The sequence below is a fragment of the Lithobates pipiens genome, unplaced genomic scaffold (genome assembly GCF_037356315.1).
Source record: "Lithobates pipiens isolate NorthernLeopardFrog02 unplaced genomic scaffold, aLitPip1_a1.2 Scaffold_28, whole genome shotgun sequence".
Lineage (NCBI taxonomy): Eukaryota > Metazoa > Chordata > Amphibia > Anura > Ranidae > Lithobates > Lithobates pipiens.
In genome coordinates, this window is record NW_027507789.1 from 89,516,547 (window position 1) to 89,532,972 (window position 16,426).

A 16,426-nucleotide genomic window follows, 5' to 3' on the forward strand; every position below is an offset into this window, starting at 1 on the left:
CCACAGTTAGTAACACTCCCCTAGGAACACTTAACCCCTACACTGCCACCCACTGGTTAACCCTTTCACTGCCAGTGTCATTTACACAGGAATCACTGCATTTATATAGCAGTGATTACTGTATAAATGACAATGGTCCCAAAAATGTGTCAAAAATGTCCGATGGGTCCCCGACAATGTCGCAGTCACAATAAAAATCGCAGATCGCCGCCATTACTAGTAAAAATAAAATAATAAAAAATTATTAATAAAAATGCTATAAAACTATCCCTATTTTGTAAACGCTATAACTTTTGCACAAACCAATCAATAATCGCTTATTGCGATTTTTTTTACCAAAAATATGTAGACGAATACGTATTGGCCTAAATTGAGGGAAAAAATGTTTTTTTATATATTTTTGGGGGATATTTATTATAACAAAAAGTAAAAAAATAATGCGTTTTTTTCAAAATTGTCGCTCTATTTTTGTTTATAGCGCAAAAAATAAAAACCGCAGGGGTGATCAAATACCACCAAAAGAAAGCTCTATTTGTGGGAAAAAAAGGACGTTAATTTTGTTTGAGAGCCACGTCGCACGACCGCGCAATTGTCAGTTAAATCGACGCAGTGCCGAATCGCAAAAAGTGGTCTGGTCTTTGACCAGCAAATTGGTCCGGTCTGAAAGTGGTTAGAGGGCCCCTCGCAGGCGAGCTTCGCTCGCCACGCTTCGGGCTTGGCTTCGCTGCGCTCGGCTCTTTTATATTCTAACTCTAAGTCCACTTGGATAGTGGGGATAGAACCTGTACTCAGTGCGCAGGTGCCGTTCATGCTCGCAATTTTTGGAATCTGTGTTGCTGTGTACTGCGCATGCGCAGTACACAGCGGACACTATCCGATGGGGGACCATATGTGATAAGACACCGGCATGGGGAACTGAAGCTATGGGTCAAGCTAGAGCAGGAGATGGCGCGGGTTCCACTGGCTGGTCTGCCTTGGGCGGGGAGGCCATTGGAGCCCTGTGTGATTACTCACCCGTAAATTGGCCCCTCGCTCGCCGAGATGGATAGTTTTTTTTACCTTTCCCACCTGACTAACTTCCCTTCTCCTATGACCCCAATTATTGGACATCCTAGATTCCCTCCGGGCCTGTCTGACCAGGCCTTTACCAGGCAAGCCCCGAGAGGGCTTCTGAGAGCAGCCCTATTTCTTGGACCCACGGGCTTGATTCCCATGGGAACCATACTGCTAGAGCAAGTACCTGTTGCATTGGATAGCTGGAGAGCTAGACAGCTAATCCATTTCCTCGGATCACTACCTAACCATTCGTTCTTCTCTAGACAATTCCACCCCTTCAAGGAACTTTGCCTGGATGATGGCCCAATTCATGGTTCCCTCTCTAGGTCCTACCTAATCCTGACAGATGCACAATCCTCCACGGATCCACCCTTCCTAGCTAAATGGAAAAGGGACTTACAAACTACATTCTCCAAACCACAGAAGGACAGAATACTCTTTTTCGCCCATAAGTCGTCACTCTGCAGTAAATATCAGGAGATCTCATATAAGCTGATCACATGCTGGTATCGTACACCGGTGGTGTTGGCCAAAATATTCCCCGGTCAATCTGACCGCTGCTGTCGCTGTGGGCAACAGGCTGGCACCATTCTCCACATTTTCTGGGAATGCCCTAAATTACAAACATTCGGGCAGCCTGTCCTGAGACTCATCCACAAGTTCACAGACATTTCCTTAGCCAATGATCCCGCAGCAGTTCTTCTCAATCTAACTCCTATGTCGATAAAGCGTTATCATAAGTCCTTACTTAAACATCTCCTCAAGGCAGCTAGGGCCTGCATCCCAAGTCAGTGGAAAGAGCAATCTGCTCCAATGGTGACCCAGTGGTTCGCAAGGGTTAATGATATTGAACGAATGGAAGACCTGACTGCCACAATGAGGGATAAAACGGAGGAGCATGGGAACAGATGGTTCTACTGGACCCAGTTTTGCTTTTCGGAAGAATACCTCCGCGAGACATAGTAAGCTCATGGTGATCGTTGGAGATCGCTGTTCCAAACGTTGGACAGCTGATGAGCTGGTGAGCCGAGGGCGTCTCTTGCTCCCTGGGAGGGGACCCCATCCTATCCACTCTACCCACGACACCCCCTTACCCCTTCTTTTCCTTTTCTGCCATTTCCTTCCCCAATCTTCTCTTTCCCCTTCTCCCTCCTTTCAGTTCTACTATTTCCCTTCTTAACTCAAAAAAGGGAAAAGAAAATGGTATGTTCCGACCCCATTTGACTACTACACAATACTCTTCCTCTATCTATGGATATCTAAACTCTTCGAAGGTAGCAGGGCTAGTATCAATAATATTTTAAGTGGTAGAGGATCCCAACGAGATGGAGCTTTAATCTCATCTTGATATGACCGCAAAGCTGTACACGTGCTATTCTCCTCGGACATCTTACCATTGGCTCTGATATCCATGCAATATGATCGTTTGTTTGTAACTATTTGTATCACACATTCTGTGAAGTTGCCTTTGCATTGTATGTCGCATACTACTAAATAAGAAAAAAAAAAAAAAAAAAAAAGCCTATGGCATCTGGTATTTCCAGGCGGTCTCCCATCCAGGTACTAACCAGGCCCGACACTGTTTAGCATCCGAGATCAGACGAGATTGGGCGCTTTCAGGGTGATGGGGCCGTAGGTGATCTCTTCGGGCACTCTCAACCCTCTTGACAAACGCCAAGATGGTCACCTTGGGAAACAAGTGAAAAAAAAACCAGGTCAAGGCCAACAACATAAAAAGAAGCCTACAGCACCTAGTATTCCCAGGTGGTCTCCAATCCAGGTACTAGCAAGGCCCAACCCTGTTTAGCTTCTGAGATCAGAGGAGATCGGACGCTTTCAGGGTTATGTGCCCATAGGCAATCTCTTTGGGCATTCTCAACCCTCTTGACAAATGCCAAGATAGTCACCTTGAGATACAAGCGAAAAAAAACAGGTCAATGTCAACAACATAAAAAGAAGAATACGGCACCTGGTATTCCAACGCCATCTCCCATCCAGGTACTAACTAGGCCCAACCCTTCTTAGCCTCAGAGAAGAGAAGAGATAGGGCTCTTTCAGGGTGATGCTGCTGTAAGCGATCTCTTTGGGCACTCTCATCCCTCTTGACAAATGCCAAGATGGTCACCTTGGGAAACAAGCAAAAAAAAAAAAACGAATCAACGCCAACAACATAAAAAGAAGCCTACAATAACTGGTATTCCCAGGTGGTCTCCCATCCAGGTACTAACCAGGCCCGACTCTTCTTAGCCTCCAAGGTCAGACGAGATTGGGTGCTTTCAGAGTGATGTGGCCATAGGCAATCTCTTCAGGCACTCTCAACCCTCTTGACAAACACCAAGATGGTCACTTTGGGAAACAAGCGGAAAAAAAACAGGTCAACGCCAACAACATAAAAAGAAGTCTACGACACCTGGTATTCCCAGGCGGTCTCCCCTCCAGGTACTAACAAGGCCTGACTCTTCTTAGCTTCCAACATCAAACGTGATCGGGTGCTTTCAGGGTGATGTGCCTGTAGGCAATCTCTTCAGGCACTTTCAACCCTCTTGACAAACGCCAAGATGGTCACCTTGGGAAACAAGCAAAAAAATAAAAATAAGTCGGAAGCTAGAGACAATACGGCCCGAGTCCTCAATTTAATCCATGCGGCGCATGTACAGGGAAGGCCCTTGCTTATGTTGTCAACGGACGTGGAGAAGGCCTTTGACAGGGTGGCCTGGCACGTTATGCAGGCCACCCTGAAACATATAGGTCCAATATATATATATATATCCAATGCAACAGGTACTTGCTCTAGCAATATGGTCCCCATGGGAATCAAGCCCGTGGGTCCAAGAAATAGGGCTTCTCTCAGAAGCCCTTTCGGGGCTTGCCTGGTAAAATCCTGGTCAGACAGGCCCGGAGGGAATCTAGGATGTCCAATAATTGGGGTCATAGGAGAAGGGAAGTTAGTCAGGTGGGAAAGGTGAAAAAAACTATCCATCTCGGCGAGCGAGGGGCCAATTAACGGGTGAGTAGTCACACAGGGCTCCAATGGCCTCCCCGCCCAAGGCAGACCAGCCAGTGGAACCCGCACCATCTCCTGCTCTAGCTTGACCCATAGCTTCAGTTCCCCATGCCGGTGTCTTATCACATATGGTCCCCCATCGGATAGTGTCCGCTGTGTACTGCGCATGCGCAGCGAGGCCAAGCCCGAAGCGTGGCGAGCGAAGCTCGCCTGCGAGGGGCCCTCTAATATTCACAACCCTATGTCCACTTGGATGGTGGGGCTACCACCTCCACTCACCGCGCATGAAAATCTCCGAAGCTTCGTCTGCTCCGTACTGCGCATGCGCAGTACGGCGCAGACACTATATCATGGCCGGACAGTATATGGCAGAACACCGGCACCAGTCAACACCGGTGTCATGTGCGTCGCTGTGTAATATAGAGCAGGGTCCGGGAAGCCAATACCTCCCCGCAATTTCGGTCGCAATAGCATTGCCCTACCAATACGCATATGTTTTCCACGCCAGAGGAACTTGATAAAGATTGAGCGAACCGCATGAAAGAAAGTCTGGGGTATTTTGATAGGTAAGGCTTGTAGTAGATACAGAAGTCGTGGCAACGCGTTCATCTTCAACACATTACAGCGTCCGAACCATGACAGAGCTAGTGGGTCCCATCTTTTAGGGTCCACTGTAAGCCCATAGGCTTCTTTTTATGTTGTTGGCTTTGACCTGTTTTTTTTGCTTGTTTCTCAAGGCGACCATCTTGCCGTTTGTCAAGAGGGTTGGGCGTGTCTTGAAGAGAACGCTTACGGCCACATCAACCTGAAAGCACCCGATCTCGTCTGATTTCAGAGGCTAAGCATCGTCAGGCCTGGTTAGTACCTGGATGGGAGACTGCCTGGGAAGACCAGGTGCCATAGAAGGATCTGGTCTGGTTAGTGTCTTGATTGGGAGATCGCCTGGGAATACTGGATGCCGTAGGCTTCTTTTTATGTTGTTGGCTTTGACCTGTTTTTTTTAGCTTGTTTCCCAAGGTGACCATCTTGGCCTTTGTCAAGAGGCTTCAGAGTGCCCAAAGAGAGTGCCTACGGCCAAATCACCCTGAAAGAGCCCAATCTCATCTGATCTCGAAGGCTAAGCAGCGATGGGCCTGGTTAGTTCCTGGATGGGAGACAGCTTGGGAATACCAGGTGCCATAGGCTTCTCATTATGTTGTCGGCGTTGACCTGTTTTATTTTCCCTTGTTTCCCAAGGTGACCATCTTGGCATGTGTCAAGAGGGTTGAGAGTGCACAAAGAAATTGCCTACGAGCACAACAACCTGAAAGCGCCCAATCTCGCTTGGTCTCAGAGGCTAAGCAGGGTTGAGCCTGGTTTGTACCTGGATGGGAGACCGCCTGGGTTTTCCAGATGCCGCAGGCTTCTTTTTATGTTGTTGGTGTTGACCTGTTTTTTTCGCTTGTTTCCCAAAGTGATCATCTTGCCATTTGTCAAGAGGGTTGAGAGTGCCTAAAGAGATCGCTTAGAGCCACATCACCCTGAAAGCACCCTATCTCTTCTGATCTCAGAGGCTAAGAAGGGTTGGGCCTAGTTAGTACTTGAATGGGAGACGGCCTTGGAATACCAGGTGCCGTATTCTTCTTTTTATGTTGTTGGCGTTGACCTGTTTTTTTTCGCTTGTTTCCCAGGGTTTTGGCATTTTTCAAGAGGGATGAGAGTGCCCAAAGAGATTGCCTATGGACACATCACCCTGAAAGCGCCCAATCTCCGCTGATCTCAGAGTCTAGAATGGGATGCGCCTTGTTAATACCTGGATGGGAGACCGCGTGGAAATACTAGGTGCGGTAGGCTTCTTTTTATGTTGTTGGCATTGACTTGTTTTTTTTGTTTGTTTCCCAAGGTGACCATCTTGGCGTTTGTCAAGAGGGTTGAGCGTGCCTGAAAAAATCTACTATGGCTGCATCACCCTGAAAGAGCCAAATCTCATTTGATCTCAGAGGCTAAGCAGGTTTGGGACCTGGTTAGTACGTGGATGGGAGACCGCCTGGGATTTCTCGATGCCATAGGCTTTTTTTTTAAGTTGTTGGCATTGACTTATTTTTTATTTTTTGTTTTATTCTTTTACTAAGTATAAGTAGAACAACACAAATGTAACAGTCAACCATACAGCATGACCCAGGGTCACAATTACATGGTAACAAAAAATAGGCAGCCAAATAACTCTGGGTTCTCAGAGGGGAGTCCTAGAGTTTCATGCAGAAAAGAGAGAAACCCCACCTCCGACATGTAGTACAGTATAACTAATGCAGCTCCGTTCGGACAAATGTAATCATGGAGAACAACTGGGACCACAGCGAGCCAGCTTATCATGACCTACGTGAACCAGAGTAAAATATGAGCCGGTCGTGTCCAGAACCCTGGGGTTCTTCTGGGTCCCAAAGGCTAGTAAGGAGACAAGGCATAGTCAAAAGGGAGGACGGGGGAAGAAGAGAGTGCAAAGATGGAGAGAGAGGAGGGGGGGGATGGCGGCGGGGAAAAATAGAAAAATAAAGACAAAAAATGAGGGGGGGGGGAATGCCACCCAGGGCAGACATGGCCTACGTAGGTAAACGTTAAATGTTCAGTCGTTTTCTGGGACAGGGGCGCTGCTCACCTCCCGAATGTAGTCTCAAGTACCAGTAAAATACCTCCAGGGCCTCCATGTAACACTAAATGCCTCTTCAGTGTTGTGAAGGGTGGCGGTCAATTCTTCCATCCGGAGAATATGATTGACTTTGGAATACCACAGCACCTTGGATGGGGGCTGAGGCTGCCTCCACAGTGTGGGAATGCAGACCCGGGCGGCGTTCAGGAGTTGCATCGTGAGGGTTTTTTTGTATTTTCGAACAGGCTGTTCGGTCAAGTGTAGAAGGCACGCTGCTGGGTTGTCTGCGATATCTACATTTCTGAGAGTTTTTATCGTCCCGGTCACCTCCACCCAAAAGTTCCTCAAGGCCGGGCATGCCCAGAAAATGTGTCCCATGGTCCCCGTATCTGAATTGCACCTCCAACAAACATCCGGGATCGATCTATTCATTTTATTCAGAAGGTATGGGACTCTATACCAGCGTGAGACTATCTTGTATCCTGATTCTTGATATTGGTTTGCGATGGAAGCTTTATGTACTAATGTCAGGATCTTCCCTATCTGTTGTGGGGTAAATGTGTTGCCAAATGCAATCTCCCATTTGTGGATAAATGGTGGGGTCGACTCTTCCTCCTGACTACTTAATATGTTGTACAGGAGGGAGAGGGTGTGTCGCACAGGTTCCTTTTTGTGACAGATGACTCATAGGGCGTCAGGTCTCTAGGAGTGTAGGGGGCCCTTTGTATGGCCAGAAGAAAGTGACGAAGTTGATAAGCATTAAACAATTCAAGCGGAGGGTCAGAAAGCTCGGCGACAGTTTGCGTGGTCGGGAGCCCTCCCGAGGGCCACACCTCTCCCAGACGCTGTTTCCCCACCACTGTCAACTGTCGCAGTTTATTGTTGGTAAATCCCGGTGGGAAGTCTGGATTACCTATAACCGGAGTCATTGGTGACGGCAGGGGAGCAATGTGTGTGCAGCGGAACAACCTCCGCACAACAGCCAACGTAGCTCCCACTACGGGGTGATCTCTGAGGTCTTTTGGTAGGGAGGACAGGAGCCACGGGGAGGTCAATAGGGGAATGGATCCATCCTCAATCTCCATCTCCACCCACTGCTTGTGTGGGCCATTACAATGCCAATCAACGACTCTCGCTAGCAGAGTCGCTCTGTTGTATTGTCTCAGATCTGGGAGACCCAGACCCCCCTTGTCCTTTGGTCTGGCAAGCAATTGCAAACGGGCTCTGGGCGGTTTGCGTGCCCAAATAAAGTCCCGGAGCAGCAGCTGCAGTTGTCTGAAAAAAATTGGGGGTAACCGGATCGGTAATGTCTGGAACAAGTATAAGATCCGCGGGAGGGCCGTCATTTTGAATGCATTACAGCGCCCGAACCGGGTCAGTGTTAAAGCATGCCAGTTTCCCAAATCAGATTTCAGTCTATTCAGGAGAGGGACAAAATTAAGCGGGTACAATTGCGCCAAATCCGCTGCGATGTCAACGCCCAGGTAACGTATAGATTTTTCAGCTCAGTAGAATGGAAAAGCGGAGCGTAGCCTCCTGGCCTCACCATCCGGGACCGATATATTCAATACAGCCAACGGTGCAATTGATTTTATAGTTTGATAGGCTGCCGTATCGCCGGAGAGCCGCGAGTATATTGGGAAGTGAAATGTGTGGATTGGAGACGAAAAAAATTAGATCGTCAGCGCATGCCGCAATTTTGTGGTGTGCCGAGGGTTTGGATATGCCAGTAATATTCGGGTCATTCCGAACGTGACACATAAGTGGTTCCAGTGTCAGAATAAAAATTAGGGGAGACAGAGTACACCCCTGCCTCGTCCCATTAGTGATGGGGAAAGAGTCCGAGCACTCTGAAAGCACCCAATCTCATCTGATCTTGGAGGCTAAGAAGAGTCAGGCCTGGTTAGTACCTGGATGGGAGACCACCTGGGAATACCAGTTATTGTAGGCTTCTTTTTATGTTGTTGGCCTTGATTCGTTTTGTTTTTTTTTCGCTTGTTTCCCAAGGGCTTAAAGCAGCATCACCCTGAAAGAGCCCTATCTCTTCGCATCTCTGAGGCTAAGAAGGGTTGGGCCTAGTTAGTCCCTGGATGGGAGATGGCTTTGGAATACCAGGTGCCGTAGTCTTCTTTTTATGTTGTTGACATTGACCTGTTTTTTTTTCGCTTGTTTCCCAAGGTGACTATCTTGGCATTTGTCAAGAGGGTTGAGAGTGCCCAAAGAGATTGCCTATGGGCACATAAGCCTGAAAGCGCCCGATCTCCTCTGATCTCAGAGGCTAAACAGGGTCGGGCCTTGCTAGTACCTGGATTGGAGACCACCTGGGAATACTAGGTGCTGAAGGCTTATTTTTATGTTGTTGGCGTTGACTTGTTTTCTTTTTTTTTGTTTGTTTACCAAGGTGACCATCTTGGTGTTTGTCAAGAGGGTTGAGAGTGCTTGAAGAGCTCGCCTATGGCCACATAACCCTGAAAGCAACAGATCTCATCTGATCTCAGAGACTAAACAGGGTCGGGCCTTGTTAATACCTGGATGGGAGACCACCTGGGAATACTAGGTGCTGTAGACTTCTTCTCATGTTGTTGGCGTTGACTTGATTTTTTTGTTTGTTTCCCAAGGTGACCATATTGGCGTTAGTCAAGGTTGAGAGTGCCTGAAGAAATCTCCTACGGCCACACCACCCTAAAAGAGCCCAATCTCATCTGATCTCAGAGGCTAAGCAGGGTTGGGACCAGTTTAGTACCTGGATGGGAGACCGCCTGGGATTTCCAGATGCCGTAGGCATCTTTTTATGTTGTGGCCATTGACCTATTTTTTTCCGCTTGTTTCCAAGGTGACCATCTTGGTGTTTGTCAAGAGAGTTGAGAGTGCCTGAAGATATCGGCTACGGCCACATCACCCTGAATCTGTTCCATCTCGTCTGATCTTGGAGGCTAAGCAGACCAGCAGGCCTGGTTAATGCCTGGATGGGAAACCGCCTGGGAATACCAGGTGTCGTAGGCTTCTTTTTTTTTTTCAAATATAATTTTTTCTCCAAATAGGGGAAGACGGTCCCCCGAGTACATAATGCAACAGAGAAATACAGAGCAAAAAGCAGCTGAACAATACTTGATACAGGTATATTCGCAACTGTGAGTCTGCCTTCCATCAATCACAATGATTCGAGGCACGGATAAAGTACTGTACCAAGATCCAGGGTCACACAAACCCCCAGGTCCCTCCGGCATAATCCATCCAGAGGGGGGTGTGGGGCCGTCATTCCCAATTTTCCACTCTTTCCAAAAGAGAGAGGGGGTGGAGGGGGTGAGAGATAGGGGAGGTAGGCAGAAAAGAGAAGGGTTGAAAGATCAGAAAAGGAGAAGAGGGGACGAGACACGATGGCAGCCACTGTCCAAGGGGCCAGTCAAGGAAAGCTCAGAGCACTAAGGCGATAGCAGGCGACATCCTTCCAGCAAGAATATAAAGGTATTCCAGATGTCTCAGGTTTTTTTAAAAAATTCTTGTATACCTTGTGATGTGAGGATCAAGTCCTCCATTTTTTTTAATGTCCTCTATTTTCCTAAGCCAGTGGGTAATGAAAGGGGGGGAACATTTTTTCCAATAGAGAGGGATGCAGGATTTCGCCGCATTTATCACATGCCGTAAAATAGATTTTTTTGTACTTCTTAAAGGGGAGGGCCACCCTGAAAAACAAAAAAATGTTAAAAATTACAAAAAATCTAAAAAAAAAAAAAAATGAAAAAAATTTTTTTTTTTACTTACCAGAAATGCCTGTTGCTAGGCACTTTCTCCTAATCTTCCTCTTCCTCCTCCGCGGAGATCTTCTGTCTTCTGTCTTCGTCGCAGCGTCTTCTGGGTAATGAGTCGCGCTGTGTTCTGGGAACTGTGTGTTCCAGAACACAGCGCGTCCCATTCAGAAAGCGCTGCGGGACTCGCGCATGCGCAGTAGCTGCGGGACTCGCGCATGCGCAGTAGGAAACGGGCAGTGAAGCCATAAGGCTCCGCTGCCTGTTTCCCTTACAAGGGATGGCGGCGCCGGGACCCGAGAGCCGAGGGACGGGTCGGCCTCGGGCGGCCGACATCGCGGGCGCCCTGGACAGGTGAGTGTGTTTATTAAGTCAGCAGCTGCAGTGTTTGCAGCTGCTGACTTTTTTTTTTTTTTTTTTTTTTTTTTTTTATAACCGGCCCTCCACTTTAATGGGAATCTGTGAATGGTGCAAGAGAAAGAATGCAGCCTCTTCCTGGATGGAGAAGTCTGTGAATTTTTGTGTTATGCATCGGATCTCTGTCCAGAAGTCCACCAAGCTGAGGCAGGACCAAAAAATGTGCAGCAACGTGCCCTCTTCTTCTCCACACCTCCAGCATATGTTCGAGGAAGAGGAGAAACATTTCTGCAGCTTTGATGGTGTCAAATACCACCTGGTGAGAAGTTTAAAATTCGTCTCCTGTATCTTCGTGCACAGCGACATTTTGAGAGCCAAAGTGATAATGCGTTGTCTCTGTGCTGGGGAAAATTAGCAATTAAGGTCCTTTTCCCAGTTGGACAGACAGGTTAAGTGTGGGTAACCTGTTTGAGAGAGAATGTGGGCCAAAGGGCCTTCGCTCCTGCATAGAGTCTCAAACTCCGACTGAGGGCGGGCGAACGTTTGAGGATTGGGGATGGAATGGAGAAAATGATGTAGTTGCGCCGCTCTCCAAAAAGGCAGTTGGAAAAGCCCTGTCGGATCTGTTAGGGTTGAGAAAGAAGGCCATTTTCCATCAATGACGAATTTAGACGCATTGTCTAGGTTGGAATTTCTAAGTGGGTCCCCAGTTCAAAGGTTGGATGGCCACGTATAGGGAATAGGGGGGAAGTCAAAGACGTGAGTGTGTTTTGGGTAGCGATCAGGTGACTGACTTTCAACTAAGCCCCTATAGTGGGATGTGACATAAATTCTGTGGGGGAATACTTATAGCACCACATGGCGCTTCTTAGCGGAATTCGGGAGTGAGCTTAGAAAGTTTGTTTCGATTCCAGTCCAATACATGCCCCAGATGGGAGGCCAGGTAGTAGCGTCGCAAGTTAGGGAGAACAAACCCTCCCTGTTGTTTAGACAATGTCAGCTGTGACCGCTTAAGTCTGGGATTTTTGTGGGCCCAGTTAAATTGAGTGAGCAAGGATTGAGCTTGCTTAAAAAACAGGACTGGAATCTGGATCGGGAGAGCTTGGAAAAGATAAGTAAATTTAGGGAGTATGTTCATTTTAATGAGATTGCATCTGCTGAACCAGGAATGGAGGCCAGAATGCCACCCGTGAAGCAAACTGCGGATCTTAGTGACAAGGGGTGGGGGGAAGTTCAACATAAACGTACGCGCGATGTCCGGTGGAATGTAAGTACGTGAGTATATCTTACTTATCCATGCCAGCATCCGTTCACTCAGACCTATATGGTGAAGGACCGAGAACATTAATGTCCATTTGACCCGATCAAAAGCCTTCTCGGCATCAGTACTCATGAAAAGACAAGGGGTCCCAGATGACTTTGCTTTACGGATCAGGGTAAGCACCTTAGTGGTGTTGTCCCTATCTTCCCTGGTGGGAATAATACCTAACTGGTCAATATGTATAAGGGACTACAAGTGATGTGCCAATCACGTGGCGAGGAGTTAGAGAATAGTTTTAGGACCGAATTTTGGAGGGAAATGGGTCTGTAGCTCCCACATAGGCCTGGGTCCTTGCCCTCCTTAGTTATCAACGAGATGTGGGCTCTAAGGGTATCCTCAGGAAAATAAATTCACCAAGCGCAGGCCGAGAATAGGGAGGAAGGTCTTAAAGTATTGTGCGGTATATCCGTCAGGGCCCGGAGCCTTACCCACCTTCGTAGGTCCCACGGCCGTCTGGACTTCTTCCAGTGTGATCGGGTCCTCCAAGTACTCCCGTGATTCCGATGAGAGGGTTGGTAGACCAGAACCGGTTACATATCTGTCTATATTGTCCTGTCCAGACCCTGAATCGGGCAGGTTGTAGAGATCAGAGTAACATTTTTCAAAGACTTCGACTATTTGGGTTGGGGTAGAGGCCCTCTGGCCATTCTCATCTATCAACTGTGGTATGTAAGAGCCAAATTTCAACTCCTTTACCGACCTGGCTAAGATTTTTCTGCATGTGTCCTCTGATTCCTACGTCAGTTTACGACAGAACTGGAGTGCCGCTTTCGCTTTATAATGGAGTAGGACAGCAATATGGGTATGGAGTGTCCCCAATTCAATCTCTAAGGTCCGTAAGGGGGTATGTTTATGTTTCGCTTCAACAGAGGCAAGTTCACGAAACAGATTAGCAAGCTGTTCCTTCCGTGTTCGTTTGATGCGCGCCCCGTGCCTGATAAGTACCCTGCGGAGTACTGACTTGTGAGCCTCCCAAATTATCCCCGGGTCACAGTCCTGCTTTAGTTTTCTTGGAAATAAAGGTCACATTCCCTGGTCACATCTGCTAAAACTTCCGGTATCTGGAGGAGGCTCTCATTAAGGTGCCAGAATAGAGACCTAGGTGAGGGGTAGGGAGCGAGGAGCAAGAGGCAGAAGTGTCAACCGATGGCGAAAGGGGACATTAAAGTCCCCACCTAATATCAATTGGCCCTCCCGAAAGTCACATAATCTGTGCAGGGTAGTTCTGAGGAACGTGTCTTGGTGATCATTGGGAGCGTACACAGTGGCAAATGTAAAAAGGCGCTCTCCAATGTGGCCCCTAAGAAAAAGATATTGGCCCCCAGGGTCCACCAGAGAATCCTGGAGAACCCAGGGGAGCCTGCTAGAGATCAGAATGGAGAGGAGGGGTTAGTAGAGTGGTAGACCTTAGGGAAGGATCTCGACCATAGAAAGGGGAGGCTAGTATTTTTAAAATGTGTTTCTTGTATAAAGGCCACATCAGTACAGGATGTGTTCAGTTCTCACAGGAGGATCCACCATTTTTCAGGGGAGTTCAGTCCCTTAACGTTTAGAGAGGTGACCTTGACTGAGTCTGCCATCGCTCCTCGGGGAGGGGGAGGGGGACGTCAGAGAAAAGCAAAGAAAGTTGAACCAAGGTAGGTTTTGGGTAGGTAATGCATAGCGGGAACTAAGGGGGAGAAAGGAAGGGCAAATGGAAGGAAAGGTAAAGGGAAAAAGAGGCCGGGCACCCCAACCCCAGGGGGAGAGGGAAATTAAGGGTTGTCCGCACTCAACAGTACAGGAAGGGTATACTAAAACAGCACAATTATGCTATAGCGCTTACCAGATGTACACTGGGTTTAAAGCGCTGTCCTACTTGGGTTATTGGGTAGACAGGTCGGAGAGGGAGCCCCCGAATCCTAGTCCCCCCAGTCCCGGCAGTGGTAAATGTCACGTCTGATACCGGTATGCAAATAAAAGACAATCAGTAACATCAAAGAAACAAAAAACAATAGTATAACCAAAACAGAGGTAGAGCATATAACTGTCAGCACTGAGGGGTCTCCTCGGCTCGCCCTAAACATAGGCATGCACGAGGGAGCCCGTCACAACAGAAAAGGCATCACAGAATGGGATCCACCACCCCCCATCCCATACCCCTAAAGTACATGCAGTCCCCGAACAAATGCATTTCTCCCTTTGGCAGATTGTCCTCTCCTTACCCCCTCTCCCCTGTCCACGCCCCGGGGGGAAAAGGGGCAGGGAAGGGGGGAAAGGGGGAGTGGAAGGGGGGAAAGGGGGAGTGGAAGGGGGAAAGGGGGAGGGAAAGGAGGGAAGGAAAGGGTGGGAAGGGGGGGAAGGGAGGGGGGAAACAGGGGAGAGGGGACAAACATGCAGAAATGTCAAGTCCTTTAGCGCACTCCCACCAGCAAACACCCGGACCCCATAAATTTCAACTCCTCCCCTCCATGGTCACCACATCAAGATGAAAGAGGAGCAGCCCTGGTCGGTGCATGGAAAATCCGGCAGGCAAGGGGCTGGGGCCACCATCCCTCCATCCAACGGGAGACTTCACCCGAGCAGCAGTCCTGGGGCCCGCCAATTAGTGTCTCTCCTGCATCGCCATCGGGGGCTGTGTAGAGCATCCAGAGGGAGGCTGGGACCGCCCAAACAGTAAGGGGTAAATCCTCCAGGGGGGTCCAGAGTCACCCTGGTGGGAAGCAGTGTCTCGTACCAATAGGCTCAATAAATAAGTCATCCAGGGTCCCCGAAAGCTGCAGAAGGCAATGTCAGCAAAGAGTAGGTGGGAGTCAGAGGGGGGGACAAGGGGCGCATCCAGGGGGAGGGGACACATATGCGGGAATGTCAAGCCCTTCCAGTACAGCGCATTAGGTATCACTCAGACCCCCCAAAGTGCAACTCCCCCATCTAAGGTCAAGACTCCAGAAGGGAAGATGAGCCGCCCTGGTCTGTACATGAAAGAACCTGCTGCCAAGGGGTTGGGGCCATCATCCCTTCCTCCAATGGGAGATGCCACCGGAATGAAAGCCCCGTGTCCTGTCAAGTGGTGCCCCTCTGACAATGTCGTTGTGGTATATGTGGAGCATCCAGGGAGAGGCAGGGACCACCCAAACAGTGAGGGGTAAAGCCTCCAAGGGGGACCGGTGTCAGACAGGAGGATAGCGGTGTCTTGTACAAGTTGGTTAATTAGACAAGTCATTCAGTGTGTTCCTGTGAGCAGCGGAAAGAAAGGTCGGTAAGGATTATGAATGGGTGGGGGCCAGGGAGTGCATAAAACTGCCACCAGATGACCGGGGCAGAGAGGGCAAGGGGATGAAACTCAGATCTGGTAGGTGGGGGCGGGGGTGAGGAGTGTCCCTCATATTACTCACGTTGGCCATACCTTGAAGCTGAGCGCTCTGCATACCCAGGACGTTCTTCTGTATAATCTAGCCTATCTGTATACATTAGCCTGTCTTTTGTACACATTAGTCGGTCCGCTGTATACACTAGTCTGTCTGTATACACTAGTGTATACAGATAAGCTAGATTATACAGAAGAACGTCCTGGGTATGCAGAGATGGAGGCTAGAGTGTATACAGACGGACTAGTGTATACAGAAGACCGGCTAGTTTATATAGGGAGGCTAATGTGTGCAAAAGACAGGCTAGTGTATACAAATAGGCTAGATTATAGAGAAGAACATCTTGGGTATGCAGAGAGAGAGGCTGGGTTACACAGAGAGGCTGGTGTATGCAGACTTGCTAGTGTATACAGACGGACTAGTGTATAGAGAGGCTTGGGTATACAGAGAGCTAATGTATAAAGAGCAGCTAGTGTATACAAAAGACATCCAAGGGTATACAGAGAGACTCGTGTATGCAGAAGACCGGCTAGTTTATACAGAGAGGCTAAAGTGTACAAAACACAGGCTAGATTATACAGAAGAACGTCCTGGGTATGCAGAGATGGAGGCTAGGGTATACAGAGAGAGAGACTGTGATACACAGAGAGGAAGGAGTATGCAGACTTGCTAGTGTATACAGATGGACTAGTGTATACAGTAGACCGGCTAGTTTATACAGAGAGGCTAATGTGTACAAAAGACAGCCTAGTGTATACAGATAGGCTAGATTATACATAAGAAGGTCCTAGATATGCAAGAGATGGAGGCTAGGGTATGCAGAGAGAGAGGCTTGGTTACACAGACTTGCTAATGTATACAGACGGACTAGTGTATACAGAGTACCGGCTAGTTTATACAGAGAGGTTAATGTGTACAAAAGACAGGCTAGTTTATACAGATAGGCTAGATTATACAGAAGAACGTCCT

General features: G+C 48.4%; 6 pseudogenes; 3 read left to right on the forward strand and 3 right to left on the reverse strand.

Moving 5' to 3' along the window:
- Positions 1 to 2,575: 2,575 nt before the first annotated feature.
- Positions 2,576 to 2,694, reverse strand: LOC143936660 (5S ribosomal RNA; annotated as a pseudogene).
- A 101-nt stretch (positions 2,695 to 2,795) lies between these two features.
- On the reverse strand, positions 2,796 to 2,914 carry LOC143936732 (5S ribosomal RNA; annotated as a pseudogene).
- A 321-nt stretch (positions 2,915 to 3,235) lies between these two features.
- LOC143936832 (5S ribosomal RNA) lies at positions 3,236 to 3,354 on the reverse strand (annotated as a pseudogene).
- Positions 3,355 to 5,126: 1,772 nt separating this feature from the next.
- LOC143936896 (5S ribosomal RNA) lies at positions 5,127 to 5,245 on the forward strand (annotated as a pseudogene).
- Positions 5,246 to 9,136: 3,891 nt separating this feature from the next.
- Positions 9,137 to 9,255, forward strand: LOC143936783 (5S ribosomal RNA; annotated as a pseudogene).
- A 95-nt stretch (positions 9,256 to 9,350) lies between these two features.
- LOC143937086 (5S ribosomal RNA) lies at positions 9,351 to 9,470 on the forward strand (annotated as a pseudogene).
- Positions 9,471 to 16,426: the final 6,956 nt, after the last annotated feature.